Below are 6,000 nucleotides of genomic sequence, written 5' to 3'. Positions count from 1 at the left end.
AGATTCCATATGCCACCTGGCATGGCCAAAAATAAACACATTTTTAAAAATAGAAAGAAATTAAGAGAAAATCTAAGTTATTGGAAGGATAAAGCATAGTACTGATTGGAAGAGTCAATATTGCAAAGATGACTCTCTTTGTAATTTATTTTAAAGATTAAATGCAGTCTCAAGCAGTTTTTTAAAGCAGCTTTATTGAGATGTAACTTACACAGCCTAAAATCCATCCATTTAAAGTGTACAATCAATGATTTTAGATATATTTTTAATTTGCAATGATCACCATTATCAAAATCTAGAAAGTATTCACCACTGTTAAGTTAGCATTAATTTCCTATCCCCACCTCCCCACTGCTCTTCGTCATCGCTAATCAGCTTCTGGTTTTTTTTTCTTATTTTTGATATTTCATGTAAATAGTGTACCATGCGATCCTTTAGAAAGTTTGATTGCTGTAAATATATAGTTGAGCAAAAAAAGCCAGACACAGAAGAAATGATATCTGTACTTTCCAGTGTGCATATTAAATTTCAATAGTTTTTTTTTTAAAAAAAACTTCCATTATTAGAAAAAAGAATATAATGCATTTCAAAGTTTATGCAATCATACTATTATTTCCATTTCATAAGAGATGAAGTTGCCCAACAGCAGCCAAGCTTACTTTTTAATTTTCAAACTTGTGCTTGCAAGTATACTTATTTGGAAATTCACAGTCATCTGACCTTATATCCCCCAAGGATAGCACTGCAGTTTCCTTTCTCAGGTAAGAAGTCTGATATTCTGTAATGGAAAGCATTGCATAATTTTGCTATGATATATGAGGACAGCTTATGAAGTTATAACATTTCTGTACAAGAGTAATAAAAAAGATATTTTGAAAGTGGGTAATGGTGTTTTTAAAATAATTTCAGGAAGAGTTTTGTTATTAGGAAAATGGAATACCGATTATTCCAGTTTTTAATATTTCTATCAACATTTTATTAACTTTCAACGTCTTCCTTCATCATTGTGTAATTTAACCAAAACAAATGTTTTAATAATCTTAAAATATTCATTTTTAATACTTTCCTCCTCTATATAGTATTATTTTTAAAAACTTACTGTAGCTTGCAAGTTGAGCCATTTTGCCACATCCATGGATGACCACGGCCTTCACGAAAGACTGGAATCCATGACATAATTGATAGGGACTTCAGAAATTTCTACACAAAAGTATTTTCAGTTAATCACTATGAAAGATTTTATTAATTCTTAAAATGTAACTAGTGTGCTCTTTCATAGGATCCTGAGTTTTCTGAACAAGATGAGAGTGTTAGAATCTAATCTAACACTAAAAGTATAAAGGTGAAAATTTTAATATTTGTCAAAGCATTAACAAATTTTACTTTTGATTAAAAATAAACTCAAACATTTATGTTTATCAGTTTCATTGCTTTTCTTATGTTAGTAAAGAAAAGTTTGATTCATGCGGTTTAATTGTTACCCATGTTGTCAAATTGAACATAGCAAGGTTTTAAATGTTTTCAGATTCTGTGACATTCATTTTTCCAGATACTGTGATTATATCACTGAATTTCACTACTATATTTCTCAAAGTTTCAGTTTTAGAAGAAAATTAAATGATTGAAATTGAGAAAATAAGTGACACGAAAGACAAAGTTTGATTTTCTGGGACCCACATCATTCTTCGTCTAGATAAACCCCAAATCAATCTTTTTCTGTATTGCTGAAGTCCAGCAGATAAGATAGAGTGTCAGAGATTCATTTTTCTCTGCTCTTCCCTGCTAAGTATAACTGTAAACATGGGAACTAATGAAAGACACAAGAACAGAGGACTCTTAAAGCTGGAAAGAGAAGGGTGATGTGGTTGGAACTTAGCAGCTTGACTCTCCTGTAATATCTCATCACTTTCCAGGATGAGAGAACAAGGTTCAGTTCAGTTCAGTTCAGTCCAGTTCAGTCGTTCAGTCGTGTCTGACTCTTTGCGACATCGTGAATCGCAGCACTCCAGGCCTCCCTGTCCATCACCAACTCCCAGAGTTCACTCAAACTCATGTCCATCGAGTCAGTGATGCCATCCAGCCATCTCATCCTGGGTCGTCCCCTTCTCCTCCTGCCCCCAATCCCTCCCAGCATCAGAGTCTTTTCCAATGAGTCAACTCTTCGCATGAGTGGCCGAAGTACTGGAGTTTCAGCTTTAGCATCATTCCCTCCAAAGAAATCCCAGGCTGATCTCCTTCAGAATGGACTGGTTGGATCTCCTTACAGTCCAAGGGACTCTCAAGAGTCTTCTCCAACACCACACTTCAAAAGCATCAATTTTCAGCACTCAGCTTTCTTCACAGTCCAACTCTCACATCCATATATGACCACTGGAAAAACCATAGCCTTGACTAGATGGACCTTTGTAGGCAAAGTAATGTCTCTGCTTTTGAATGTGCTATCTAGGTTGGTCATAACTTTTCTTCCAAGGAGTAAGTGTCTTTTAATTTCATGGCTGTAGTCACCATCTGCAGTGATTTTGGAGCCCCCCAAAATAAAGTCTGACACTGTTTCCACGGTTTCCCCATCTGTTTCCCATGAAGTGATGGGACCAGATGCCCTGATCTTCGATTTCTGAATGTTGAGCTTTAAGCCAACTTTTTCACTCTCCTCTTTCACTTTCATCAAGAGGCTTTTTAGTTCCTCTTCACTTTCTGCCATATGGGTGGTGTCATCTGCATATCTGAGGTTATTGATATTTCTTCCAGCAATCTTGATTCCAGCTTGCGCTTCTTCCAGCCCAGCGTTAGGGAACAACAATTAGGGGCATCTTATATCTTCTCCAAAAGAACAAAATGACCTAGACCTACTAAATGACTTAATCAGCCAAGCTGTAGGAGGAGGCACAGATAAGCCATTCCATTCTTCCAGTGTTGAGGGGAATCCTGTCGACAATGCCTCATGAGCCTTACAAAGTGTCCATCAGAACACCTGCTAACAAGGAGCAGCTAGAAGTTCTTCTCCTGGCTTCCACAAAGAGAACTAGAGGTGGGAGGTAGGGATGGAGGTGGGGCCAGCAAAGAGGATCCTATAACTAAATGTTCTGAACCTAGGAAGCCTCTTTTCCTTAAGGGCATAAGACTCTATCTCCACTCAGAGACATTGGATAGAATGGGTTTTAATGTTATATTTACATAATGAACAATGGAAATTAACAAATTCCGCATAAATGTAAGAATTTGGATGAATTACAAAACTAGTACATGGAGGGTGCAGAGACTGAACGAAGAATGCATATAGTTTGATTCTATGTATGTGAAAAGCAAAACATGCAAAGAGATTCTATAACATCAAAGTCATGACACTGGGTAAATAAGGAGGACACAGAATGATGAGAAATGATAGAGAATAGGCTGCTGGAAAGTGAAAACTTCTAATCCACGATCTAATGTGTAATTACATGGTTCTATTTATTTTGTGATCTTTATGAAAATCTTTGATACGTATACTTTCCTTGATATATGGTAAAATTAAATAGCACAGTTTATCTTAGAATATAATAGCACTTGGAAAAGCATGGTTTTCAGTGAAAAGCAAATGGAAATGATTAAGCATGAATTTATAGAATAGAAATATAAATAAAATATCACAAATTTGTATTCCATTGTTTATGAAATAATAGGCCTCAAACAAACTGCAAATACAACAAAAACACAAGTGAATTCTAACAAATATAACACTGACTGAATCAAGCCTTTAACAAAGTGTTGGAAACATCTGATATCTTACCAGTTCCTCTTCATCATCTATATAAAGCAGAGTAGAGTTCCTAGAAGCACAGGCTGTCAAACTCCCATTCCATGTTTTTTCTTCAAAAGTGATATAATAGCAGTTGTTGGAATATGTAAACCAGTCTTTTGAACAACGACCACAATGGCATTCTGAGGAAAGATTGTGAATTACTAGCCCCCCACCAAAAAAATTGAATTTTATAAAATAAAAGAAACTACATATATGCATAGAAACATATCTATGTATATACGTGTTTATATAACATATCTATGCACCCTCAGGGCTGGTACATATTAAACAAACCAACACATACATTCACAAAAAGGGTCAGTCTCTCATAAGCCAACTTATGTCTCCATATAAAGCAAACATACAGAAATACCCACTCTTTACAAGTCCTGAGGATCAAGAAATGAAACCTCTTTTTTAGAGTAGCAAACTTATTTGCCTTTTATCATATTATAGCAGAAGGAAATTGGAACCAATTTTCAGCAATGCATATGGTGATCATATTGTGGCAGAGACAGAAGCATTCTCCTATAATCATTACTTATAAATATTTGTTGCTCCATTTTACAATTTATGTTCTACCTCATAATCTATTCTTATTTTCATTAGCCAGCCTAAGATAGAGACAAAGTACCAACTGTACATATGCCTGAGCTTTGAAAACATTATGTACCTTTCTGGAGCCTTGTTATCCGAGAGGAGTTATTCTGTTCCTGTATTAGAGCAGCTACAAAATTAATCATTATAAAAGTTAATATTGCTCTAAATAAATCATGCTGATTTTAGTTTCTGAATCTAAAATTTGGTTAATTGTTTAAGATTAGAATAATCTAAACTAAAACTGACTTTACCAAGAAAAATCAATTAAGCAATGAAGATTTGATGGAAAAAAAAATTTAAAAACCAAAAGGAACAGATGCCACCACCTCTTACAGTATTTGCTTTAACCAAGCACAAGAACTAATTTGTGTTTCTCAATAAGGGTTTTAGCTTCCTAAAGCCTGTGTTTGAGTAATGAAATCAGAAAAACATATATATACATGTAAACTTATATATAAATATATACATATATATGTATAATATCTGTAGAATCATTGTGTTATTTATACTTTGGACAACCTGAGAATAGCTATTCCACATTTAGGCTGAATGCACATAGTAAAATAAGAGTTTTATTTCATCATATGATTTTTTGAGAAGGCATTGATGATCATTAAAGTGAAAAGTTCAATCACAATTTCAAAAATACACTTACACGGAATAAAAGTTATCACTCTCACTAGAGTATACATCAAGACAAAACAGATGATTCCCAGGATCACAGCAATAAACTACTCTCGAGGTGACAGTAAACCTGCAGGGAGAGAAAAGGGAACACTGAGAGAGCAGCGATGGGGACAGTTGTTTTAGAACAAAAGATCCCACATCCACGAGAATTCATAGACATCAACTTGGACCCCAGATCCATATGAAACATTATAATCCTCCTCTCAGAATATGTACATTTTCAGCAAATATAACACTTCACAAGTTGTGTATCAAAAACTACAAATTACAACAATGCTGGAATAGATAGGCTCCTCTGTCCATGGGATTTGCCAGGGATCCAACCCATGTCTTCTGCATTTCCAGGTGGATTCTTTATCACGAAGCCACCAGGAAGCTCATACTAGAGTACTGTATTTCAAATTCAAGCTCTGATCCTCACAAATAAAAAGGATGTGAGCTATTAAATTCTCACACTTGCACTGATAGCTCCTGTCATTCCATTGAGGATAGTGAGAAGCATTTTGAAATTTTAATTCCCTGTAGGTTTTCTCCTGCTCAGTGACTAAGAGGGAACTTTGCGTGCTCTTTCCTCTCATTTGCTGTTTCCTGGCGTCCTTAGCCAGACTTGGTTCTGGGTAGTTTTCCCTTTGATTGTTCATCTCCGCAGCTGTGTAATGTCAAGGATGGCGCTCTATGAAAACTGCACCTAGCTAGTTAATAAATGGTGTATAAAATCACAAGAAGCCTGGAGTGGGTGGTGTGTGAGATGAGTGACAGCACTCATCTTGCAGTTAAGCAAGGTGCATGTTTGGTTCTCATTTCCACAGAGTGTTAGTAAGTGTTTCAAGATAGACCAAGTTTTAAAGATAATATTCTATGTTTGAAATAATGCTATTCATCGTTGGCACAATGAAACTAATAAATTGGTGAAAAATAAAGTTCACAAACAA

The 6,000-nt window shown here is 35.3% G+C and overlaps 1 pseudogene; it reads right to left on the bottom strand.

Moving 5' to 3' along the window:
* Positions 1-605: 605 nt before the first annotated feature.
* LOC138435976 (NKG2-A/NKG2-B type II integral membrane protein-like) lies at positions 606-5,723 on the bottom strand (annotated as a pseudogene).
* Positions 5,724-6,000: the final 277 nt, after the last annotated feature.

Source organism: Ovis canadensis, chromosome 3 (assembly GCF_042477335.2).
Source record: "Ovis canadensis isolate MfBH-ARS-UI-01 breed Bighorn chromosome 3, ARS-UI_OviCan_v2, whole genome shotgun sequence".
Taxonomy (NCBI): Eukaryota; Metazoa; Chordata; class Mammalia; order Artiodactyla; family Bovidae; genus Ovis; species Ovis canadensis.
Note: the sequence above shows the minus strand (reverse complement) of the source record. Positions and strands in the feature narration are given on the sequence as shown.